The following is a 27,582-nucleotide window of genomic DNA, read 5'->3' as shown; positions in this document are numbered from 1 at the left end:
ATTAATTATTCTTCACAAGAAACAGGGACAAGGGGAAGAAGTTTGGACCGTGGATTACTGCAGCCTCCTAACTAAAATCTCTGTTTCTACTTTTGTCCTCCTGTGGTCTAGTCAACACAGCAGACAGATCCTATTAAGCCAGAGTCAGGTTCTGACACTCTCAATGTCTTCCCACCTCAGAATAAAAGTGGAATTCCTTACAGAGAGCAAAGGCCATGCAGGATCTGGCCTGTTACTTCCCTGGCCTGGACGCCTATCTCCACGCACTGAGTTCCTGTCACAGTGACTCCTGGCTGGTCTTCTAACACGTGGGCAAGGTCTGCCCACAGGGCCTTTGCTTTTGTGGATCCCTTTGTCTGCAGATTATTTTCCCAAATATTTACTTAGCCAGCTCCCTGAACTCTCTTTACTTTAAAAATATGCTTTTATTGATCTTGTTAGATTTTTTTAGAGAGAGATTGGAAAGGAGAAGGAGAAACAGAAACATAGATCAGCTGCCCCCTGCATGCCCCCTACTGGGAATTGAGCCCAACCCTGGCATGGGCGTTGACTGGGAAGAACTGGCGACTTTGGGGTGCATGGGACAATACTCAACCGACTGAGCTACACAGGCTTTTATCTCATCTAAATCCAGTCACTCAAAAGCTTAAGTGCTCAGTGAATGTTGGCTAAATGAATGAAATTACTTGGAATCTTAAATCAACAGACCCATGACTATGCCTTAGGGTGAAGTTTGGATTTGAAGTTGAACTTTTCAGAGTGCATTAGAAAACATCTTCTACTTAAACTTTGGTGTGCAAGCTGGGTTGAGGTAAATTATGACTAATTTCAACCTCATAGATTTTGATTTCTTAAAAAAAAAAACCCACACAAATCTCTCTTTAACCTTCCTTTATATTTTTTAAAATGCAATGGTTAATAATGCTATTCAGGGCTTGACAATCTCAACTCTATTAACATTTCAGGCCAAGTAATTATTTGTGTTTTTTTGTTGGGGGAGGAGGAGAGGACCTATCCTTTACATTTAGGATGTTTAATGGCATCCCTGGCCTCTATCCACTAGATGCCAGGAGGGGGAGAGGGAAAGAGAGAGAAACATCAATGATGGGAGAGAATCATTGATTAGCTGCCTCCTGCATAGCCCCCACTGGGGAAGGAGTCTGCAACCAGGGCATATGCCCTGATGGAGGATCGAACTGGTAACCTCTTGGGTTCCTGGGTCGATGTTCAATCACTGAGCCCAGCTGGGCAATGGTTATATTTTTGATAGCACATGTAATGGAGTGGAAGTCATGGGAATCTCATGCTTACTTTATCGACCTGATAGATAAGCACCATAATAACTAGTAGCAACATGTCACATTTGTAGACATTTTAAGTTTAGGAAGAAATAGAGAATGGATAACCCTTTGTTTAACTTCCTTTAACCTTTATCTCTATGGACTGATAGTAAATATTGGGAAGTCTCAGTAAAGAGCCTGGGAAAAATAATTAAAAAAATGATAATGTGCATTCCTACACAATTTATACAAGTACGATCAGATGAAAACAAACATTACTTTGCTTCATTGGATAAATAAAATTACAAAAGAGAAACAGGCAACCTGAAGTCTGTGTGTAGAACTTAGTTTCTTATTCATTTATTTCATTTGAGGATGTTTGTTCCTTATTCATTTATTTCATTCGAGGATGGTATGCGGCATGTGTATGGAGAGTTTAGTTATGGGGGTAGACAGGAGGTGTGTAAGTCAATTTCTTTTGAAAAATAAAACAAAACAACAAAGATTGATTGACTGACTTAAAGCCCTACTTGTAGAGACAGGCCTTTGTCCCCACCTGGCACCTCCTCAGAGCCATTTGTCTACCATTGCAGTCAATATAAGAGTCCAGAGTCCCTAAGAAGTACTTGCTACAAATCAATTTCTGTGTTTTGGATTTAAGTATAGTTCCAAGTAAATGTAAATTTTAAGAATTACAGAAGGCACTTAATAGATATTTTTCAAGTTGAATCGAAGGAATGTAACCTTGGATCTTTGGGAACTGGAAGTATATTCTGCAGTCACTTTGGGGTGGACACCATCAAATGATACGCTGAAAGAGAGTAAATGGAGCAAGATGATGAACAAGAAAGAACTGAAGTGGCGGAGCATCTCAACATGAAGTTTTTAGAAGGTCTGGGGTAAACTTGTTTTTATACGTGATCATTTTACACGATATTTTGATCTCATCTAAATCATAAATATCCATCTGTGTTACTCAAACAGTCTTAGAGATATTACCTTAGCATCTTTCATTTGAACAAAATGGAAATTCCAGAAACCCATGAAGCCCAGCCTCTGAGTGTTACCTACATTGATTAATCCCCTAAATTCTTGGGTGTCAAAGACATGTCGCTAAACAGGCCACTAAAGGCGCCAAGGAAGCCAAAAAAGGAAAGAGCCCCTAAAGAAAAAATGACATTTAATTGGGAACTCTCAGACATCTGTCACTCTTGGTGACAAGCGCAAAAAAGCACTGGCACATTTTAAGAAGCACAGGTGGTATGCCTGACCGTGAAGTTAACCAGCGCTGTGTGTAGGCAGGGCCTTGGGGGGTTCGGGGGGGGGGGTGCGCGGGGCGAGGGGGGGGGGCGAGTAGGGGAGGATGGAGAGGCTGGTTTTGAAGACTGTGCTTTTTCATTCTGAATATCATTATAAAAAAAAACAAAAACTGGGGCCCAAACTGTAACCTAAACTGCGATGGATGCTCCATTTAAGATGTCCTTCTTGATGAACTAACAGGTCGTGGGGAAAGTTGGGAAAAGAAACACTGTGTGGGTCTCTCTGTTAAAACACAGCCCTGCTCCACCTCTGGCCTCCGGGTTCAAATGGGTGTGCGAGCTCCCGCGGGGCGGGCCTGCCCCCCCCCCCCCCCCGCGCCCCGAGAATTCCGCTTTTAATAAGCTTCCCAATCAGCTCGCCCGGGGAAGAGCGCTCCCTCCCTCGCCGGCCGGCGTCCTCCCTGCCCGCGCGCAGCTCCCCCACCCTCCACTTCCCTTCCGTCCCCTCCCTTCGGGGCGGAATCGAGTCCAAGGCAGGATCAGGTTCCCCGCCTTCCAGTCCGAAAATCCCGCCAAGGCAGCCGCTGAGCCGAGGAAGCCCGAGGTGAAGGCAGGGGGAGAAAGAGCCCCGCGAGCCCGTCCCCGCCAGCAGGGAGGGAGCAGCCCGCGCCGCCCGCAGCAGCCACCGGGTACCTGGACCGCGAGCAGCCAGCCTCGCCCCTCTCAACAAAGGCAGCCGAGCGCAGGCAGCGTTCACAACTCAAAGTAAGTGAAGGGGGCGCGCCATTCTCCCAGGTGTCTCCATCGAGTTTCCTGCGCCTTCGGCCACTTCCCGGGGCGCCTGCAGCTGATGGAGGAAAGAGTGGGAGAGAGGCTGCCTCGGTGGCTTTCGGGGTCGGGGGTCGGGGTGGGGGTGGGGGAGCGCTTTCTAAATGGATTTGCTCCAGAGGCAAACTGATGCGTATTTGGGGGGCGTCGGGTCAGGAGAGTCAGGGGGCCCCCGAGATGAGTGGAAGGCGAGCAGCTTCTCGATGTCACGCCTGCATTCGGACCGCTCCTGCCTCCAGTGGGAGGACATGGCCGGGGCTCTGCTCTTGTAAACCTGCCTGTAGGTGTGTCTGCGGCTGCGGAGGGCAGAGAAAGTGAGGCACCTGAGCAAGCAGCCTCCTCCCCATCCTTCTCGGGGCGCCCCGGCTCGCCCGCTGCTGCTGACTCTCGGCGGGCATTTCTCGATCCCTCGCGGGGGCTGGTTCCTCCCAGTGCCCGCTGCACCCAGCATCTCTCACAGCATCCAGCACTCCTCCTCCTGCCCGCCACGCAGGGGATCGTTCTGGAAAGGGTTAAGTGCAAAGTTTAAAAGACACACCTTTCACCCCGTCTCTCGTTGGAATACTAGGTTTTATTTATTGCCAATGTGTCAGATTCTCAGTTTCAGAGCTGATGTTTCTAATAAGTTAACAAAGTAATTGAAAGCGATGAACGTATGTCTCTCCTTCTCTACTTTACACACCAAACAAAACACTACACACACACACACACACACACACACACACACACACACACCCCTTTGTCCTTAACACACAGACATACAAACTCAGGAACACACCCTGAGTTCATCTACACTCTATTGTTAACTTACACATATCTCTGTTAACACAGCTTTGCAAATTTGGGAACATATTGGAAAAAAAAAAAAAAAGGAGTGGCCTGTTGGGGGAGGAATGATGGTGAGAAGGGAGAATGGCCATGCGAGGGACAGCAAAGCCCCGGGCTTTGAGAATCTTTTATCTTAGTAGGCATGTTGTGTGCACCTCTGTGCAACAGCCCATTGGCTGCTAATGTGCCTTCTTAACCTCCGTGTGTGTGTGTGTGTGTGTGTGTGTGTGTGTGTGTGTGAGAGAGAGAGAGAGAGAGAGAGGGAAGGGCCTGGGAGGAGATTCAGGAACTACCAAGAAGAGCTTTTGAACTAATAACATCCTGAAGCAACTCCATGACCCCAGGCAAATGTGGAATTGATGCAGCAGTGGAGCCCCTTTGAGCTCCTTGGTCATCTGGGGATGAATTGATATGTGGAAATACCACAAAGTAATGGGAGTGTCTCCCAGCACAGAAAATCGAGCTTGTGTTTTCCAGCTCCATTATGCTTCCTTTTCAGTAAATTATGCATTTTAAAGACCAAAACATTAAAAAACACACACACACGTTTTTAATCCAGTTACATTCAAATGGGAAGTGGAGTGGATGTTCTCTCTTTCCTCCTTTTTGGGAAATGAGTTATTTCAGAGTGGTGATATTTGTCCTTTTTCATTTAAAGTGGAGGATGAGATTTTTTAATTACTTTATTTAAAAATAAACGAATGTCTTTATTCCATGCTTTAAGAAAGGGGTGCTTTGAGTTCTCTAATTGCATTTTAAAACTTTAGAAAGTGATCTTTGCTCACCTGCTGGTCCCAGTTCCCTTTAGAACATTTTTCTCCTCACTTAGTGAAACTCCTCTGTAAGGACTGCCAACCTGAAGTCATATATATCTCACGAGGCGCTGTACTCTAGCCGTTCACTTGTGGACACAGTCACATTATATTTTCAAAGTTACAGCTGTGAGAGAAATGAAACTGCTGTTAATAAATAACTTTTTATTACCTACCTTTTAAATGAGGTGTTATACAGAATAAAAAATAACATATTTAATAGTATATATAGTATAACATGTATTATATAATAATGTATAACTATAATTCCCCAGACCTCTTTCCATGATATTTGGAATAATATATTTACTCATTTATTGAAAGTTTCCATGTACCTTATTTGGTCTTTATAAAGAGCACTATGTTGCAGTTTTCACATTTTTATTTAATGGGCTTTTTAAAAAAATCTTTATTGTTGAAGGTATTAACATATGACCCCTTTCTTCCCCCATAGACCTCTTCTAGCCCCCCCACCTCACCTCCCATCCCAGGCCATCACCACTTTATTGTCTGTGTCCATGGGTTATGCACATATGCATACAAGTTCTTTGGTTGATCTCTTCCCACCCACCCACCCTCCCCTGCCTTCCCCCTGAGATTCCACAGTCTGTTCCATGCTTCTGTGTCTCTGGATGTATTTTGTTCATCAGTTTATTTTGTTCGTTAGATTCCACATATGTGAGAGACCATGTGATGCTTGTCTTTCTCTGACTGGCTTATTTCGCTTAGCATAATGGGCCCCCCCCTTTTTTTTTTTAACTCTAGTAAAGTCAATGGCCTGGTTTGCATTTTCACAAAACCTGATTATTGGCAATAACCCGAGAGAAATAAGGCCCCCAAATAGTTTAATTGCTCTTATCAATAAAATCAGTTTTAGAAATTAAATATTTTAAGTTTCAATGGTGTTTTTTTTTCTCTTTGAATAAATCTCATTTAAATGAATCTTGCCTTTTCATTTAAATGGATCTCATGCATTCAGAACATAGTCCTATTCGCCATGTGGTGTTTTTGCTACTCTTCAAAAATTGTCTCTGGAGACTGAGTTTCCTTGGCTTATTCAAAATGGTGCCTGTAGTAAGGCAACTGTAGATTGAGGGCCAGAAGTCAGAATTCAGAATATAAAATCCAGTTCTCCCAACACTTATGCTTTTTTATATGATAACATCGTGATGGAGAGACTTGTTCCTGACTTCTCGCCTGAAGGTAATGTCAAAACTGAGACCACCCAGTGAGCTAACATGGTTCAGCAGGTGCCGAGTGCACCCCCATCCACTTCAGGATGTGGTCCTCTCTGGAGCATCAGCAAAGTCAGGGCTCTCTGTCATCGTCGCTCGGATGCTGAGTCTCCCCTGGCTGCTGTTCTAATGAACAGTCAGGAGAATTCTGCCTGCTCTTGGCACAAGGCCATGCCATTGCCCTGGGGGAGAATAATATTCTGATATGGCCCCTCTCTTTCTGAGCTGGAAAAAAATCCAGTCAACTGGCTGCAGTAGAATTTGGGCCATGGCCTCCTTTTGGAAAGTTGTTCTCCATTTCTGATGTCTCTGGCCAATTCTAGTTTCCATCCATGAGGTCGTTTTTCCACACGTTTCATGCCAGGCTTGGATGTGGCATAGCTTTCCAGGTGTCATACGATCTTTCTAGATTGTCAAATATAACAAGCCTTTTGTTCCTCCCTATTTTAGCATTTGGTAAATGAGAAGTTGAAATTTTTGTGGTTTCAAAGGGCAGCTATAATGTAACATTATCAGAAGGCACTGTAATTATGATAATATTATGGACTGATTATGGAGATCACATTCACCACAAATCCCTATTTCTTAAGGGTAGGCAAGGGCTTGCTTGAATTGTATGAGAAATAAAACTTCATTTCTTCTACTGGGCTTTATTTTGGAGCCATTTCTTCACAGTGGGTTTAGATAAAGTGGCATTTCACATAGAAAAAGATCATCATAATGAGTTTCTTAAAAGCAGAATCCTTAGATTCTTATATTTCATACTTAGTAAAAAAAAATCCCCCTGTATTTTGGTCTTGAAGAAGTGAGTCATAGCAACTGACACTTGAGCTCTTAATTCTAAGAATTGCATTTAGTGAAACCCAAAACATCATTTTAAAACACAAAAGGCACGCTGTATGGATCTCAACATGTTGTTCTCACTTCTTCCAACTCTTATGCTTACCTGTTACCCCGCTCCTGGCTCTCATTTCTCCTTTTTCTGATCCAGTTGCCATTATTTCCCATCCAACAAGTCCCACATTGACTTGCCTACTTCCTTTCCCATGATGGCATATCTCTGTTTATGTACACATCAGGGGTGGTTGCCCATATCTTAGAATGCATGGAAGGTTGAAACTTGCTCGCTAGAATGAAATCAAGGTTGAACCTTGACTCCATAGATTTTTGTCTGTATTGACGCACACCCTGGCTAAGATCAGCTTGTACTTTCAACACTATAATAAATATTGACTGTATTCTCTTCTCTGCTTCTCAACTGCAGCGAAGGGGTGGAACCAGAATTGCTCACCCCCATTACATTCCCCCAGGTCTTACCTCAACCATACAATGTTTCTTGCTACAGTGGTAGACCAGTTTAATAATAAACAGTATTTATTACATAGGTGCAGGATGTCTTATACTGTGTTGGGCATGTGGTATATTTAGGAAATACTTAAGTCCCAGTTTCTTTTCTCTAGGGCTCACAGTTTTACAATTCTAAACACTTTGTGTTTGGCAAATGGTGCTAACTTGTGAAATCCTTTATTGGAAATTTATTTAAAAGACATCTCAAACAAAGAAAATCCATCACACCCCTACCCACCTCTGAAAGAAACACTTTAAAAGTCACATACATTTTACCAAACCATTGGCTTTTTGCATTTCTTTCTTTTCCTTGTCATATAGCCCATTGGCTGCTAATGTGCCTTCTTAACCTCCTTGACATATTATTTTTATCTTAGTTTTTTCCCAACTTTGTTGGCCATTCCTCTCATCTTTACTTTTTCCTTTCCCACCACTTCAACTTCCAAATATGGACATTTATTTCCAAATATTTTTGTTTTCTCCCTCTCTCTCCCCCTTCCTTTCCCCTTCCTTCCCCCCCGCCCCCCGCCCCTGCCGCCCCCCCCCCTCCCCCAATGCTTCATTGTTGATCAGGACTCCTCTTTGAGTTTCCAGATCTTGCCATTCTCTTATTAGTTTTGGGTCTCACATTTTTCATTATTTTTTGAATGAATACTGAAGGGAACGCTTTGAGCACAGTCCTATTTGGGGAAGGAGATTGCAATAAAAGATCTCTTGTTATTTTATTCTTAGCCCTAACAACACCTACAGGTATTGACTGCCCGATTATATGCCAGGTTGTGTGGCAGGGCATAGGAAGATAAATCAATATGCCTTTAAGCACTTGCTGTCTCTCAATATACGTGTGAATAATAAGATTAAAACACAAATGGAGAAAAGTTATAGTAAAGTATGTACACACAAGATTTTTATCCTAAGCAGTTCCAGTGACAAAGACATTAAAAAAAACAAACATTTTTATGAGAAAAAGGAAAGTAACTCTCAAATGACCAAATGGAAATGGTGATGTTATTTATTTCCAAAGCATCACTGTCTTTTTGTTGCTTTCATGTCATTTATTCTGGATGAGCAGTTGAACTCTCCAGTCCTTCATGTTTTTATTTCACAGTTGCCGCATAATAGAGCAGAAAAAAAATTATTGCAAGTGACATCTTAAGAATTCAGTCTGAGTTATTTCGAATAAACATAATTTTAAAGGCATGACACTTCGCTCTAGATATTCTTTTCAGGAAAATTATACCAGACATGAGATGACTGCTCTTCAGTGAAAATATAGACACAGAGGAAAAGAACACAAGTCCTCCAACCAGCGCTGTGGAATTTGGATGAAACTGTAAAGGAGCTGGAGATGGAAGACGCCCAGGGAAGGTTTTCCCAGCAAATCCTCCCTCTAGGTGGCGCTCTAATTCTCCCCTCCTATTACCACCTTCTACTCACCCGTCCAGTGACTCCAGCTCCTGCTTTCCCAGCAGTGTTGACATTGGATGAACACACCTTTTACTCACCCTTACCACTGGCTCTGCCCCACCCACACTGTGCACCCCTTGAAGGCAGGTTCATCTCAAGAACCCTAGAATATCTAGTATAGGACCCTTGAAATACCATCCAAATGCCTGGCATTTGAGTGAAAAAATAGGTAAATGTCTCCGAATACAATTTTTTTTTTTTTTGCCTCTCTTCCCCTAATGAACTTGACTGTCTTCATACCTAATCTTCCTAAACATCACCTGGTGCCAGTTTCCTGTTTGAACATGAGTACCCCCATTTGCAGTCTCACACATCTAGAAGAAACCTGTCCAGCTCTCTTTTCTTCGTCTCCTTCATTCCAAAGACCAGACATACCTGCCAGTTCTCCGGAGTGTCTTCCTAATCATATTCCATCTCCTTTACCTTAAAGGCTCCAAACCTGTGTGGTCTCTGACTCATGCTATTTCCAATTTGGAAAGAGAAATCTGACCTACCTCTTTAGCAAACCCATATAATTCAAAACTTGCTAGACTGATCACTTGATGCATTTTCATCATAGCTCCAATGTGGCTATAAAACATTTGCTTTTCAGCCTGACTGGTGTTGCTTGGTGGTTGATCATCGATCCATGAACCAGGAGATCATGGTTAGACACCCAGTCAGGGCTCAATCCCCAGTAAGGGGCATGCAGGAGGCAGTCAATCAATGATTCTCTCTAATCATTGATGTTTTTATCTCTTTCTCCCTCTTCCTTCTTCTCTCTGAAATCAATAAAAACATATTTTTTTAAAAAGCATTTGCTGCCATAACTGGTTTGGCTCAGTGGACAGAGCATCGGCCTGCGGACTCATGGGTCCCAGGTTTGATTCCTGTCAAGAGCATGTACCTTGGTTGCGGGCACATCCCCAGTAGGCGGTGTGCAGGAGGCAGCTGATCGATGTTTCTCTCTCATCCCTAACTCTCTATCCCTCTTCCTTCCTTTCTGTAAAAAATCAATAAAATATTTTTTTAAAAGCATTTGCTTTTCAGAACGTTTCACATTTATTTTCTCATTACATGTTTGCAACAATTCTATTTAGGTAGGCTGAGCAAGATTTTTAAAAAATTGATAGGGACACATAAGCTTAGAAAGGTTAAGATGAGTCCATTAAATGCCATTGAAACAAAGGCCTTAAATTTGTTAGATTGGGTATATTTTTCTCCTCTATGATATACTGCCATCTCTTTCTTTGGCTAAGTAATTTTATGTTCCAGTTGCCTCTCACATCAAAACTAAAATCCTATGTTTGTAAAGTAAGAGCCCAAATAACCTAGTGGTTCCTATCTTCAGTGTTTATCAGAATAACCAGCGTCATGTCTTAGCATCCAGATGGCTAGAGCCCATCCCCAGAGGTTCTGAGTTGAGTGGTGGAATCAAGGGAACTGACATGTGACATCAGGACACAAGTGATGCATTGGAAACTTTAACCCAAACAAGCAAATATGTGAACTTCCAGGTCAAAGAAATCAAGGTAAAAGCTACAGCTACACTTCTTACTACCTGTGTGACCATCAGCAAATAGTGTAGTCTTTCTTCAAGTTTCTTATCTCTCAAATGAGGTCACTAGTACTTACCTTCTGGGATTGACATGAATATTAATTTAGAAATGAATGTGAAATACTGATTCCAGAGTCTGATTGCTGGAGAGTGTTTGATGAGGGTGATAATGGTGACAAAGCACCTGATGATAGTCCACCTCGCTCTCCCTCCCCCACTGCCTTTGTTTCTTGTGCCCAGTTGGTTCTCTAACAAACTAAGGGTCAAGTTTGGATGCAGGAACAAGCAGTTATTCCATCATAGTTCTGACTTTTGTTTGGTGTGGGATGCAGAGTATGTCACTGAATCTTCTAGATTCAGAACGTCAGGATTGTCAGCTGTAAGATGGAGATGATGCTGATGATATCACCTGCTTTGCCTACCTCACAGGTTGGTGTTAAAGGTAAATTGTGAAAATGCTATGATTATAAACTATAACCTGTTATACTAAATGTGGTTATTATTAATAAAGTCGGTGGGCCCGTTCTATCTTTCTCTTTCCCCAATTCTGCTGCTTGTCATTGTCATTTTCTCAGGACACCCAGAGATTGCCTGAGATGCTGGAAGGTAAGTTTGCGTAGGAGGAAAGATGTGTGACAGGTGTGAAGAAAAGGAAATCTGAGTCATAATGAAAAAAGAAGTGACTAGACAATCCTAAAAAGGATCTTTCACAAAGTAATATATTATAGTTCTTCCTAAGAGTCGGTATTTTCAATTGGTGTTTTCACTAAATTTAGGTCTTTACAGAGGATTAGCAGCACCTTGTTTATACTATAGTTGTGATTCTCACACCTTGATGTGCCTATCAGTCACCTGGAGATCTTGCTAACATGCAGATTCTGATTCACTATGTCTCCTGTAGATTTTTAAGAGTCTGCATTTCTTTTCTTTAAAAAACATTTTTTTATTGATTTTTAGAAAAAGAGGAAGGGAAAGGGAGAGAGAGAGAAACATTGATGTGAGAGTGAAACATTGACCAGCTGCCTCCTGCACTGCTCCCTACCAGGGATTGAGCCTGAAACCTGAGCATGTGCCCTGACCTGAAATAGAACCAGCAACCATGCAATGCACGAGACAGTGCCCAACCAATTGAGCCACACTGGCCAGGGCAAGAGTCTGAATTTCTAACAAGTTCCTGATGATAGTGCTGCTGGCCTGGGGACCCAACTTTGAATAACCAGCTGCTGATATTCAGCCCAACAAACTTGAGAGAATGAAAGAGAGATCAGAACTCCCCAATCACAAAATCCATAGCTTAATAAAAACAGTGAGGGTTATGGACAGTAACACTTCTTGCTATATGCAAAAGATGCTCACGCCTATATCTTCATGTCTGAAAAGTTTTACAATGTTTGATTATTTTGTAAAATAAATTTGCAATCACCATCTGAATTGCTGTTGACTCAACTGAAGCACCTTAAGAGTAAGAGTGGCCCAACCGGTTTGGCTCAGTGGATAGAGCGTCGGCCTGCGGACTGAAGGGTCCCAGGTTCGATTCCGATCAAGGGCATGTACCTTGTTTGCGGGCACATCCCCACTGGGGGGCGTGCAGGAGGCAGCTGATCGATCTCTCTCATCGATGTTTCTAACTCTCTATCCCTCTCCCTCCTTCTCTGTGGAAAATCAATAAAATATATTTTAAAAAAAAGAAAAAAAAAGAGTAAGAGTCACCTTCCTTGTAGGACTTTGGGTTTTGTCCAATACATCTGCATAGACATTTGGTCCACTCCAAATGCTTCTTGATATTTGGTCTTGTCCAGAATGTACACTCTTAGAAAACATCCCTAAGCTCAACTAGCCCATAATATTTACCGACAGTATTAATATCTAATAAGTACTATCATGTTTTAGCGGTCCAATAAAAAATTGTGTAGTGGCTGTATTGCCAGTAACAATCCTTCTTGCCTTGGTAGTCTAGCTGGTAATGGCACATGTCAAGGACCAAATACCGAGGACCTTGTGGCGTGGGCCAGATGTCTCCATGGATGTTTTGGATAAGACCATATGTCCTCTGATCGGCCCCTTGCAAGGCGTGATCACAGGCTGCTTTATCAGTGCTTCTGCTAGAGTCCTTTGCTGGAGAGGGTGCAAGTGATCTAAATGCTGCCTTCTTAATTTGCCTTAAAAGGTAGTGAGAAGTGTTTAGGAAACTTCATTTGTAATATTAAATAGATGTAATGCAATGTTTTCTCTGTGCTAGAGTATCATCTAGTTAGGGTTTAAACATCTCACTCCCTTCGATTGTCCCCTTCCAACTCTAACGGAAGTGGAGCAGCTGTCACCTTTCTATGTGACTTCCTGGGGGACATCGGGCTGCCAGAGAAGGAGCCAGAGCTTTTTGTCTCAAAGTTCATATTTAATCAGTAAAGAACTTATCTCGGTAACAAACTCAGGTAATGGAAAATCTTTACTCAAGCTAAACAACTGGAGACCATACAAAACTTTAAAACACTATTTTCATAATGGCTTTCCAATAGGGCCTTTTCTAAACCTAGCTATGGGACTATTGCTCCCAATGCAGAGAATTATCTCTGAGGTTTTAACATGCAGTGGTCTTCATTTCTGAGCAGAATGTGAGAGAGGTTCCACTGGGCGTATGCCAGCTGGCCAGACGGGGTGTCCTTGGTAAGCTACAAGTTGAATCTTAAGTTAAAATTAAAAAATGCACTGCAGCCTTGGAGACTCTTATACCAGAATCCAGTTAGTTCTCCAAAAGATATTTTCCACAAAAAATGTGGCTTCTGTGTGCACTACATTTTTTTTTTATATAGCCCCAGGGGTTCAAATGAGGAAGCTTGAAGCTGCTATAGGAAAGAAAGCAGGTAGCTTATTAAATTTTTTTAATGCCTTCCCTCCACCCCCCATCTTTTATCCTTGGTTATGATATACATTTAACTATTAAATTCAATGTCTCTGGCAATATGCAGAAATCTTAGATATAGCTCATTACCTGTCAGACTTGTGAAAGATTAATTTTAGTCATGTAAATAATAATGAAAAGGCCTTCCTCATGATTATGTTTGCTATTAGAAAACACAAATATAAACATTATTTTATCTCATTCTAAAAAGTATGTATTCATGGTACAAGATATTCACATATTTAAAAAATTATAAAGTAGGAAAAACTCACTGATAATCCTGCTCAAAATAGGCACCACTATTCACATTCTGATATACAGTTCTCCTGATGTAACTTAAAAAAATAATTGTTTGAATAATATATCCTACTTTTTAAAGTCAACATTATAATTGATGCATGCTATATTTTTAATAGCTGCACATTTTTTTTCTATTAAATTGACCACTTAAGATGGAAAGTCCATTTATTTTGCTTGACAGGAGTAATTTAAGTCATTAAAATAAAAGTTTAGCAAATTAATATTGTGGATTCATAAAAAAGTTAGAAAGAGAAAAATGAAAACAAACATAATCCCATGAAGCAAACAAACAAAATCTTTGTCCCAGCAAAGGCTGTGGTGTTTAGATGGGAACAGATAATCCTGGAGAACTTCGCTTATGCCAACTGAAGGTCAAGCTGAGTAAACATGATCTTCCAGTCTAGCCTTGAGGATCCTTCCAGATGCTTATCAGGGGGTAACAGTGTCCCCAGGGAAGCCCCAGCTGCCTGAACCCACCCAGGTCCAAGCCAACCGCATTAGCAGGTCCCAGGAGCCTGGGGACCCTCTGAGCTGCTCTGAGCTAAGAAGAATGGGCCCAATGCACGACAGGTGGGCAAACTATGGGAGCAGCAGACCTCTTTGATTCATGTCCCTCCAGGGCTTGCAACCCTTTGGGGAGTTATTTATTTGCTCTGTTTTGATCTGGAATGACTAGTGTACAAATTGGCTCTGGTTTAAAGTGAGATCAAATCTGGGTCTGACAGCTGCATTCCTAGTCGTAGAGGGGGCATGAAGAGAGTTAAATGCTGTTATCATCTAGGCCAGTATTGGAATTCCCACCAATTAGAGCCTAACTGGTTTTGAGCCTTTTTAAATAGCTGTTTCAGTCTGATGGTTGGGGATCACAGAGCTTGCCCTCTGCTATGTGATATATGGGGATTTGTATTGCACTTCAAGGCTGTCGTAAAGAAATTTGGTTTGGAGAAACAGATCAAAAGCAGTTCAGCAGCAATACGTGGGTGGAGGTGGATTTCTACCAATTTCTCTCTAACTAGATCCACATTTTCTTAAAGCAAGCTGACTGTTGGTTTCAAACGTCTCATCCAATGATGATCTTCTCTTGCAAGAGGTTCCAATGAGGGTGGTCAGCTTCAAAGGCAGCAGAACCAAGAAGACAAAAGTAGTGCACTTGAACTGAGACATTAGGAAAAACATCCAGCAATCTGACAGAAGCCTTATGCTTGAGGAGGGGAACTCGGACCTCACAGTAAATGGTCTCAGGTAGCATTGAGGTTTCCTTCACTGTGAATGAACTTTGGGTCCTTTGGGCGCATGTGGCTCTGATGGGGTTTGTTAGGAGGTTTCTCTGGGGTGGATTTGTCTTGTTTGCTTTCCAGATCTCCTGGGCTCTAGAGGCCTCTTGGAATAATAATGACATGAAGTCAGTCGGCTGTGTGAAGCAATCCTGACTCCGTCTTGTTCTTCTCAGGGGAAGCCTTTGAAGACAAAACAGTATCAGTTGTCCAGTGAAGAGTTCCTGGACAGAATAGGAGATCCCTGAAACTCATTGTTTCCATCCATTTCTCCCCCTCCCTTGACGGAGGAAGAGGATGAGCAAAGGGGATCAAGGAGACTGAGAACTTCCTTTTCAAGGGCTGGAGCACAACAGCATCTCTCTGGGTTCAAGGTTTCGATGCATAAAATGCCAGTGAGCTTCCTGGGTTACTTTTCTACCATGACATCCATTTACAAGCTGCAAAGTATAACATCAAGTATCTTGTTTAAATCGGAAAACCTTTAGGTTTGTACGTTTCTATTAACAAGTTCTACTTTATTTTAAAGAACTAATATTATTCCCTGTCTTCTTCCCATCTCAGATTGACCCCTTCCTTGTCTGATATCCAAGTCCATCCACAAGTACAGAACAGGGCATGGTGTTGTCACTACTCTTCTTACGGTGATTTAATGTTTCTTTGGTGAGGAAGATTAGCCTAAGTATCAGAGCCTATTTTCCTCAAAAGGGAATGGATTTCAGTCTCATCTAACATGACATGGGATTGCTTATCTCTGTTCTTGGCGAAATTTAGGCAAAATCACACTTTGTTCCTGGAGAATGTGCATATATTTGTACCTATTATGACTTACAGTGTTATAACCAGACCAAAATGTCCTTTAGACCTGCAGAAAGGCCAAGGACATCTGAACTGAGAGGGGGAGAAATGTGACAATGAAGTGTAGACCATTTAGTAAGGCTTTAAGGAGCAAGTAACAAAATTCTCTCAGGGAGTAGAGAAACTATGGGACAGTGGCTCAACAGATAAATTTTACTAAAATGAGGATGAGGAAATACCCAGTGTGGAGCACCATGTGCAACTGAGGGACATTAGGAACATCTAAAAAGGACAAAGTATGGAAATATTGACTGGTGTTTTCTGAAGCAAATTTGCAAATATTATAATAAATTCCTCCAGATAGCATCTGACAGCTATCATTTCCGTTTGGAGGTCTCCAAATGAAGATACTTCAATGGTTCAGTCATCTTGGATCATGGGTCCTTTCTATGTAAAGGGAGTCGCTATTTTAATTCCTAGTTTCACTGGCCATGTATCTTGCTAAGGACCTCATTGTCCCTACTCTACTGCTAGTTAATTGTTTCTAGTTCTTCCACTTTACCACTACCCAAATAGTACCTGGCACACAGGAGGTGCTCAATTCATGTTTGTTTTTGCATAGAATTAGGATAACTTTTTACCTAGTTTCTACTCTTTCACTCATCCACCCAGCTTCCTTTCCTCCTTTCCTGGAAAGATTTAATATTAACTGGCTGCCCGAGACAAATGTTGTGACATGAACAAATTTTATTTTTTTGGCATCTTCAGCTTTTCTTTTCTGCTCTCTCCTTTATACTCAGAGATATTTCCATATCAATGTTCAGACACCCAGAGTCCTGGCTTCTGCTATTTATTGTATGTAGACATGCTTCATGTTGGCCATTGGCGTTCCTAGCTTCCCTTGATGTGCCCTGGGGACACATGGCGATAAGTCAGAGTTCAGAACCTGCCAGCATTTCTGATGAAGTTCTTAGGGACTTCCAGGGCCAGGAAGGAGCCTCCAGCTCTCATCATCGCTACTTCTAGAAGCTGAAGACTTTGCTTTCTTTTTTATTATTTCCTCTTTTTTTATTTTCTGAGCATCATTCATGAACTTTAATAATAATATCTGATATTTATTGAGTGCTTGCTAAAAATGATGGGTAAAATGCTCCCCAACAACCCCATGGAATAAATATAATTTTTATTCTTAGTTTAAAAATGAGGAAATTTGGTCTCTGAATGGTTAAGTAACTTGTCCAGGATCGCAGGCTAGTGTGAGAGAGAACAGGTATTATAGTCCTAATATTTCTAACCACCAATCTCTTAAGCGTGATGCTCTTCTGCCTCCACCCCCTTATTCCAGGAGAAGGGCCCTGTGAGAAGTTGAAGATATTTTGGTTCAGTGTCCCCTTCTTTTTCCTAGCCACTGTCCAACAATACACCATCTCTTGCACACAAAATCCTATTGTGAGGCTCTTCGATTGCATACTATTGTATGTTGTTTCATTCTCCATTGTTCTCTCAAGTATCGGTTTGCCTGGCCTGGTCCTTCAATCAGCCTGTGCTTAAAAGGGAGCTGGGGGAGTGTAGGCAGGAGGGTGTCTGGGAGATGTTCTGTCTGTTTGTCCAGCCTGCTATCACCTGACTAAATTGTTTGTTGGGCTGCTGTGCTCTAGCCCTGGGGGAGGCCACAATGCCCTGTTTGTTTGTATGTGATAGTCTCTGGCTTTGATTAGCAGCTAGCTCCAGTGCAGCTGAACACACAATAGGGACCAAAAGATGGGGGAAAGAATCCGGCTACAGATTCCCATTGGAAAGCATTCTCTGTCAAGCCTGGGCATCCAGCAGTGGGGCACAGATGGAAGAGGCTGGGAAAGAGTAGGTAATGGATTCTCGGTGTCCACAGCCTGTTGTGCATGATGACGTCACTCCTTTACTGAAGTGTTGAGCGTCCATCCCTCTAGATATCTTTTACAATTAAGTTTCAGGACTGGTATTGATGTGGTTTGATGAGGGGGCAAAGGCTAGGAGGCTGGAAAGCATGAAGGAGCACGGGGATCACAAGATCTAGTGTAAATACAGTGAAAGGGATGCATCTCTCTTAAAGGGCTAGTCACACAATGAATAAACATCATTACTTTGCATGGAAGAGATAAAAATAACTATGACAATAATTCTATCAATTATGAAAAAGAGGGAAGTCAGAAGTGTTTATAACATAGGCAAAGTTAGTGATTTCTAACAGACAAACTGACAATAGAATTTTGTTCTTATTCAATGAAATCTTCTGTCTATTGTGATTATTCATCAACTGGTAGATGAATTGTTACAGAAAAACCGGACCAGAACCAAACAACACTCTGAGAGTTTGGAGTTACACTTTATTCACCGCAGCGGGCTCAGGGAAATGAATCCAAATCTAAGCAAAGCTACAAGCAGAACTTCCCTTTTTATAGAAGAGCCAGCCCTTTGTGTGCTTGCTGGTGGCGGCCTTGAAAACTATACAGTTCTATCCAATTAAAAAATGCACCTGGCATGGCATTGGGTGTATCTAGTCTCTGGCCTACAAGGTCAGATAGCTAAGTTTATCTCCCCCACTATTCAAGCAGGCTAGAAAGCAAAGTTACTTTTTCAGAATAAGAGGCCGTCTAAAGAATAGCAGAGAATTCCGAACAGTAGTTTTACAGAATAGGGGTTTTCCTTCACAGAATAATAAGGTGTCTATAAAGAGAGCTGGGGGAGTGTAGGCAGGAGGGTGTCTAGACACCTCAGATATCCTCAGAGGAGTGCTTTACTTATTGAGAATTTTTAATCAATAGAATACTTGTCTGAGACAAAAGACACACCATTATCTTTGCCAGTGGGCACCTGATGTGGATCCTCACAAGAGGGACAAAGTGGACTTATAGTTGGAAAACCATACAACGTAGCATATGATTAATTAGTAAAGCAATGGTCCCATCAGGTTCTAGAGAAGAAGGCATTCTGGTCTGAGTTGAAAGGGATACTGCATAGAGGGGTAGGATTTTCAAAGACAGAGTGGGTTTATATATGCCGGGACGGCAGGGGAAGCACCCCAGGGGAGGGATGGAGAAAAAAGAACCCCAAGGAGATGATAAAAATCAAGATGGCGGGAGGGAGGGGGGGAGCGTGTCAGAGAGCAGATGGGCCAGATTTGTGCAGAGAGTGGGTGGTCAGAGAATGAAAGTTATCATTAGACAAAAAGTTAGGATTAGAAAGACGTGTTGGGTAATAATACCAAGTCCTTTGAAGTGTAAACACTCTGCTTGAATTGTATCATTTTAGATCATAAGAAATCACTGAAGGTTCTCCAGAAGCAAGGAAGGAAAGAAAAACTTGGTAGATTATTTTTAGAAAAGTAACAGAATGGGGGAAAATCAGTTAGGTTAGGCCTCTGAGTACCACCCTAAATCTTTTCAAATTCTAGAATTCCTATTGATGCTTCAGTGCTTTGCTTAAATACCATCTCCTCCATAACAATTGTCTTTATTCGTCTAGTTAAATTGAGTACTCATTTCTTTTTCTGTTCCACAGCTTTCTATGATATTTTCTTTGATAACATTTTTATTCATCCATTCATTCAAAATATGCAATGAGCACAATATGCTGGGCTCTATGTTAAGTATTAGGAATATAGAAATGAAGACACTGTCTTCAACTCTCACAGTCTAGTTGAGGGGAAGGCACATAAAAAGCTAATCAGTACAGTGTCCAGGCAATGATCTAGATTTGCACTTTTAAAAGTCCTGAAAGGAGACACCTAATTCAGCTGGGGGTTGATTCAGGGAAGGCTTCCAGGAGGAAATGTCTGCTGACTTGTGTTTAAAGACTGAAGAATAGAAGGGAGAAAGGAGGAATTCTGGGTAGAGTCAATGCTGTGAATCCTGATTTTATTCTTGTCATAAAATGGTTATTTTAAATGACTTTATCTTCCCAACTTAACTATGGAGTTCTTAGCCCAATACTTTGCACAAGAACAAAGGGATGAGGGCATGAGGGAAAGAAGGAAGGAGGGGAGGAAGGAAGGAAGGAAGGAAGGAAGGAAGGAAGGAAGGGAGGGAGGGAGGGAGGGAGGGAGGGAGGGAGGAAGGAAGGAAGGAAGGAAGGAAGGAAGGAAGGAAGGGAGGGAGGGAGGGAGGAAGGGAGGGAGGAAGGAAGGAAGGGAGAGAGAGGGAAGGAAGAAAGAAAAATTTCAAATGCCTAGTGACAGTAGATACTTAGAAGGAATCCTTTCTGGAGATGCTGTGAAGGAAAATAAAAGTTATCTGAAGTCTGTACATTAGGATGGAAGCTGGGTACATGAAAAGTGAGTGAAAAATGAGAGGTTGAAGCTGAGTTTGGGGGCACACTAGTGCTGTTGATAGAAGAAACTTGGAGAAAGAGCTGATTTGGGGGAAGAGGTGAGTGTTCCAAGCCCGAATAATTGTGGAGAGACAGGATTCTCTTCAGAACTGAGCCTGGGCTGGACCCAGGCTTCTCAGGTGTCTCTGACTTTGTGGGCAAACTCAATGTCTGGGGCGGCCCTTTGATAAGAATGAGCCTCAGATATGTAGCATTTGGTCAGTGGTGACCAGGCTTCCATGAAAACTCAAATTCCCCGCTCGTTACTGTACCTTCCTCCCCAGGAGCTCTTGCAACATGCTTTGGCTAGAATGAGGTAAGACCATGTTAACAGATTTATTTTCTGGGAATATTTTTATTACTTTGCTTCTTACTTTAATAATACCTTGGAGGCTTCAGCTTTCAAGAAAACACCACATTCAGGTCCTGGCATTGCACATGCAAATGGAATGGTTGAAGCCACATTTTCCTAAATAGTTCAGTGGGCCTTTGAGAACCTTCTGTAATTTGAGTAACTGCATTTTGGATGCACACTGATGTCCCACACTGACATGCCCGCTCTTTCCTCGAAACAACTCATTTTTCTTTGCTCAAATGAGAGTCCTTACTTCTGCAGCCAGTGGAAAAAGTAGTTCCTCAGGAAACTCGATACCAGAGTGACAGTGGAAGCTGGATTGCGAGGTCTCACGAAATATGGATTAAAATATGTGGAGAAAAACAAGTGCTGGGGAGTGTGTTTCTTAGGTACTTTGCTGAAAGGGCTCTGGTCCCGGGAGGGTATTTTGTGAGGTTGGCTTCTTCTTTGCTGTCCCCGGTAGGCACCTCCTTCTCATGCCTTGCTGGGACACAGGGACTCTCTCTTCCCTTTTGGCAGAGGTAAAGGGATCATTTTTTATTTTCCTTCTGTAAAAATCAGTTTTGCAGCTTTGCTAAGAGAAAAGAAAGCTCAGGAAGTCAACATTATTTAGTTTCCAACCTCCAATTCCATCATGAATCAGATATGTCCTGAGGACAAGAGGATTTCTAAGAAAGCCTTTTAGCCCAAAATATATTGTATTTAATCGTGTTCCAGATTACAGTTTAGTCTGTAAGTCCTGGTCCAGGGAATTTGTGGCCTGGAGGGTGAAATTTTATGATTTATGGAGGTTTTGCAGCTTTTGGTTCCTTTGACCAATGAGTAAGCTTCTACTAAGATGAGCTTGTGGTAATATAAGTAAGACTCTTATCTGCAAGTGACCTAGTTAATATGAAAAAAATATATATATACTCTGTTTAGGTTTTTCTATATTAAACTAACAGCTAACATTGTATTAAATTTATTTGCACATTGCTTTAGAACAGTGGTTCTCAACCTTCCTAATGCTGCGACCCTTTAATACAGTTCCTCATGTTGTGGTGACCCCCAATTTCATTGTTACAAATTGAACATAATTAAAGCATAGTGATTAATCACAAAAACACTATGTAATTATATTGTGTTTTCCGGTGGTCTTAGGCGACCCCTGTGAAAGGGTCGTTCGACCTCCAAAGGGGTTGCGACCGACAGGTTGAGAACCGCTGCTTTAGAATGTCTTATTTTATTCTCAGAATAATTGTATGAGATCTGTTGAATATTATTGACCTTTATACAGATGTGGAATAAGAAGACTCTGAGAATGGAGACTTCATTCCAAGAAGAAAGAATGATGATTGCCTTATCTCCCTTATAGCATGGGGGGTTTTCATAGTCTGTGGAAGAATTTCATTTAAAAAATCAAGGAAATGTTGATATTCTGCTCTTCCTGTGTATAGATTCTGTGGCTTAAAACTTTGGCTTGTCCAATTCTTGAGCACTATTTCTTCAAGAACAGCCCACCTGTGTTTGAATCTCATGGGGCTGTTGAAGTTCCTGATCCACCTGTGAAATCAGAGCCTTTAGATGAAGGTTTAGGGATGTTCATTTTAAATCAGGCCATAGGACTGTTTTTATATGCAGTAATGTTTGAGAACCCTTTTTCGTGTGTGTGTGTGTGTGTGTGTGTGTGTGTGTGTGTGTAAAACATATTCAGCATCTATCTAGGGTCTATTAGGATGCTAGCTGTCTTCCAGAAATTATTGAAAACTGATTCTGGGTTGTAGACCAGACTCTAAAACTGGCCAACTTTGTATTTTAATTAAAATCACTTAAATTTTGCAGGCTTCCATCTTCTAAACTCTAAGGTCTCTAAGATTCCTGATTCAGTGTCTATGCACTTGTTTTGGTCTCTGGATTCTTTCATCCCTCCCCATGGAATATCTTTCTGATTATATTTAAGTCAGTGGTTCTCAAAATGTGGTTCCCGAATCTGAAACATCAGCTTCTCTGGTTACTCCTTTGAAAGGCAAATTCCCAGCTACCACCCCAGACCTAGTAACAGATAGTAGAAGTTTTTAATGATTTGGCAACATTTTTAAAGATCAAGGAAAAAAAATCATAATTTTCCTCATTGATTATTAAGGTTGCTTTCCATGGTTTGAGCATACATGATCATGTTTATGCGCCCACACTACTGTGCAAAGTGAAAACTGCTGGTACATATCTGTGTACATGTTACACCTGGAAAACAACTACATATTATTATATGTTTTGTATTTTTAAAATAAATATAGGTGTCACCACTTGAAAATATCCATTAATTTTTCCCGTTTTTTGGTGATTTTTAGAAGATGTTTATTAAAGCTGGGGACAGTAAAAGAAGGTAGAGCCTGGGATAGAAGAAGCAACAGGAGAGAGCCTAGATGGGGAAGTGACCCTAGGCTGGGCTGCTTTGGCTCACTAAGAAGTCAGAGCAAAGGGAGCCTTGGAGACAGGGCCAGAGATGAGCCCTGGACAAGCTGCCAATGCGCATTACTCCTTGCAAGTCTCCTGGGGTCTTTTAGAGCTTAGTCCAGATGTGTGCCTGTGAGGGAAGGGCAAGGCAGGGGTGGGCACACTCCTGGGAGGGAGAGCCCTTACTTGGATCCTCCTTTTGAGGGGGTTTAAAAGCTGGGAGTTTAGGGGAGGTCTTAGAGGAGGATCAATAGAATGTTGGTTAGCTTTATGCTAATGTACCAAAATGATATATATTCCCTTGTACCAAAATGAGATATATTCCCTTAACTCCATCTGTCCTTGCGTGTGGTTGGCATAATATATATATTTTTTAATTTTTAAATTAGTTTTAGTTTTTTTCCAGCACATGAACAATATTAAAAATAAGCAAGTTTTAATTCCTATGATAAAATAGTTCCACTCAATGCACTTTTTCCTCACTGGTACTAAAATCAGATGATGAGTTTAGTGATTCTTTTTAAAACAACTTTTATTATCTTTTAAAGAGTTTATTTTTAAAAAAGAACAGTTTTAGGTTCATAGCAAAATTAAGAGATGTCCTATATTCCTCTATACAGGCCTTGCCTGTAATCAATGAGAGTTCCTATTGCTCCACATCCTTGTCATCATTTGATGGTGTCATTTTTCTGGAGTTGGGGCATTCTAATAGGTGGGTCACCATCCATTTTCTCACTCATCAAATATTTATAGCATGTCCACATACTATTCTTCTAAGCCCTGCATCATGCATAAAAGGTACCTACTTTCATTGAGTTTTCCTTCTCAGTAAATGAAGAAACAGATAAGTAGACACAGTCTCAGTTAGTGGTAAGGGTTATAAGGAAATAAAGCAGAACCATGAGATGGAGAATGTGCCAGGGAAGGAGAGACGGCTCAGGAAGATGGGTGCCAGGAAAGGCCTATTGAGTTCCTACCAAACAGCTTCTGGCCCCTGAAAAGGATAAAACAATTTCAATAGTTAAGTTCAATTAAGTTCCTTATTGTGTTGCATCATATATTTATGACAATTAAAATTATTAACATTGAACATAGCGCTTTACTTACCCTCATCAAAAATGGCCTATTTTAAATAAAACAAATAAAAAACCTAATAAATTTATAAATAGAATCAGAACTCAAGACTATGATAACTGTTTTTAATAACTTAAGCATTAAACAGTATCTCTTTCTTCTGATTACATATATTTAATCTGGGCCCATATGTTTGAATTCCAAAGCCTGTTATTATCATAGGGCCACTGAGAAATGAATATTAAAGAATGTTTGGACAAGAAGAGGAAACCATGAAAAGAGCCACAAGTTAATATCTAGCAAAAATAATATTGTTAAAGATAAATTATAAATCCACATATAAAATATCTTTTATTACCTATCATCTAAGAACTTGACATCAATATTGAACACTACTAATAACAAGAGAAATATTGCCACTATAGCCATGTAAATTTTGTGCTTAGCGTGTGGGCATGAACAAAGATAGTGAAATGTGAAATGTAAATATATATATGGATAGGAAGTGTATATGTTATACTAGAGGCCTAGTGCACAAAAATTTGTGCGCTGAGGGGAGGAGGGGTTCCCTCAGCCCTGCCTGTGCCCTCTTGCAGTCTGGGACTCCTCTGGGGATGTCCACCTGCTGGCTTAGGCCCACTCCCCAGGGGGTTAAGGCCTAAGTTGGCAGTCAGACATCCCTCTGGCAGCCCGGGATCCCTCAGGGGATGTCCACTTGCCAGTGTGGAGCAGGCCTAAGCTGCAATCAGACATCCTTAGTGCTGCTGAGGAGGCAGGAGAGAGCTCCCGCCACCACCGCTGTGCTGGCAGTCATCAGCCTGGCTTGTGGCTGATCAGAGTTCCCCCTGTGGGAGCGCACTGACCACCAGGGGGCAGCTCCTGCATTCTGCCCCCTGGTGGTCAGTGTGTGTCATAGTGAGTGACCAGTCACTCCTAGTCATTCTGCTGTTAGGGTCAATTTGCATATTACCCTTTTATTATATAGGATAGAGGCCTGGTGCACGGGTGGGGGCTGGCTGGTTAGCCCTGAAGGGTGTCCCGGATCAGGGTGGGAGTCCCGCTGGGGTGCCTGGCCAGCCTGGGTGAGGGGCTGAGGACTGTCTTCAGGCTGGCCACGGCTCCTTCAGGTTGGGGAGGGGTCGGTCCCACTGGTGTGCCTGGCCAGTCTGGGCGAGGGGCTGATGGCAGTTTGCAGGCTGGTCAAGCCCCTCAGTGGGAACCCTCACCCCATTGGAGTGTGGCCAGCCTGGATAAGGGGCTGAGGGCCGTTTCCAGGCTAGCCACAGCCCCTTCAGGGTGGGGGTCCATACTGGGGTGCCTGGCCAACCTGGGTGAGGGGCTGATGGCCATTTGCAGGCTGGCCAGCTGTGGGCTGGAAGCAGGTATCTGGGATTTATTTATCTTCTATAATTGAAACTTTGTAGCCTTGAGCGGAGCTCAGGGCTGGCAGGGCAGGCGGGAAGCTGGGCTTCCTCCATCACAGGGGCAACTCAAGCCTTCTGCTCGCTCCAGCTCCATGGCCGCTGCCATCTTTGTGACAGAGTGAGGGAGTGATGGTTAATTTGCATATTACTCTTTTATTAGATATGATAACTATATTATATATAAAGTATTTTTCTATATATAAAGATATAGATCATACATATATATGTGTATATATATTTATATATAATATCTATCTTTCTCAGGTTATAGTTATTAAAGTCATATGTATATGGAGAGAAAGAGAGAGAGAAAAGTCTATATAAAAGTATTTGGTTAAAAACTATTTTAAAGCCAAACAGAAATCCAAACCATATTTGGTGTAAAGGATTGTCTTTTCACAAAACAAACATCTCTTTGTTCTTAGCCAAACTGTGAGCCAGTAGAAAGCCTGCCTTGCAGCCAGTTTGATAAGTGGTATTAATCTCAGAGTTTGGAGGAGAGAGTGGAGAACTTGGAGCTCTGCTTGTTCAGCTGTGCATGGGTTATATACTTTACACCACCTGGAGCATCAGAACAAGATTGGCCAGAGCAAAGGAGGTCTACCAGCTGTCTGGTTATTTCCTTAGCTTCCATTAGCTTGGATGCTCTGAATGGGATGCTGGAAGACACAAAGTGCATTGATGAATACTCATTATCAAGCCACAACACATACAGCTCACCTCAGAGCTTACTTTAAATCTGGGTAAAGGAAAACCAGGAGTTATAACACAGGGGGTCCCAGCTTGTTCTGCAAGATGAATAAGCTGCAGGTCAAGATACCTGAAGAGGAGTAAGCAGGTCTCCTGTGAGCAGGTTGACAAGGAACTTTAGGACCAGAGGAGCCGGAGTGCTGGTCTGTGGAAAGCTACTGCTAGAAAGGAAATTCAATTGACAAGCTAATGTCAGAAAATCAAGAGAAAGCAATAATGCCAACTTGAAAAAAATCCCCACCATGTCATAAAAGTTTACTTATTTTTCTCTATTCAGTTCCCAGCATCATATTTTTTTTTACAGTATTCCTCACATTTGCATGTTAGCTTTTTAAATCCTATCTTCCAGAGATTTTTTTTCTTTATTTCTCCCAATGATAGCTTCACATTTTAGATAGAGCAGACATGTTCTAATCTTGATAATAAATAATATTTATGAATATGAGGACGGGTAGTGAAGTCTAACAGAAAAACAGCGCTGCCAAATTTCCCAGAAGTGTGAAATGATCCATTTATAATTAAATACCATGAATAGGCTAGTTAGAAAATATAGTCTGCATTTTTAGTTCAACACTAAAGTGTTCTGCTTTAAAGAAAGATTTTATATGCCACGTGTGGCTCTTACTCTTTTTATCAGGTGAAGTGAGGGGTGAGTGTGAGCTTGGGAAAAGGGGTTTGTGTGAGAGTATGTGTGTGAATTGACAGATGAGTAGGAAAAGAAAAAAGTAGACTATTTTATTCCCCCATGGCATGAAATAATAACAGTAATTACAGTAACAGTAATAACAATAGTATAAAAATTGAGAATGCTCAATGGATGTCATTTAAATATGAATGCATATATTTGTATCCTAAGCCAGCAAGCACATACTGAGCATACATGCAGAGTGCAAGGGAATCTCGGAGCTAGGAAGAGGGAGGGATTTGTTTTCTGCCTTTTACAATGTCCTGGGAACATAGACATGTGGATTGGTAATATGTATGCAGAGGGCATATCAAGGAGGGCAGTAGTATTGAGCATGGGCTGGAAAAATGACCTAGACTGTCTCACCTTTTCCTTTAACTCTTTGAAGTCACTTAAATGTAGAAAAATGTAATGTCAACGGGTTCTTTAGCAAACTGTGAAGGCTCGGGGGCGGAAGGCAGGCAGGCAGACTGACTGCCCAGCCTGGAGGGCCCTGAAGTCTTGGCAGTTTGTCTTCTCATCTGTTCAGGTTTGAATACCCTTTGTGGATACCCAGAGACAGGCTGAGATCTCGGTCAGATTCTGATGAAATGGAAAACAAAACCCTACAGGGGAGAAGTTCTGAGTTTCCATTTCAATGACTACAGAGGAAG

At 41.8% G+C, this 27,582-nt stretch overlaps 1 protein-coding gene across 2 annotated transcripts in view; it reads left to right on the top strand.

Moving 5' to 3' along the window:
• The first annotated feature begins 2,967 nt into the window (after window positions 1-2,967).
• The window catches only part of PTN (pleiotrophin), a 93,250-nt gene continuing 68,635 nt past the window's right edge, over window positions 2,968-27,582 (top strand). The window contains exon 1 of one of the 2 annotated variants that reach the window (XM_081102235.1): window positions 2,968-3,304. The gene's annotated coding sequence lies outside the window, so the exon portion shown is untranslated. The remainder of the gene's footprint in view (window positions 3,305-27,582) is intronic. The other variant, XM_081102236.1, reaches the window with a different exon arrangement.

The sequence above is a fragment of the Myotis nattereri genome (genome assembly GCF_964212035.1).
Source record: "Myotis nattereri genome assembly, chromosome: 11".
Taxonomy (NCBI): domain Eukaryota; kingdom Metazoa; phylum Chordata; class Mammalia; order Chiroptera; family Vespertilionidae; genus Myotis; species Myotis nattereri.
The sequence above is the reverse complement of the archived record's forward strand: the minus strand, read 5'-3'. Positions and strand labels throughout refer to the sequence as shown.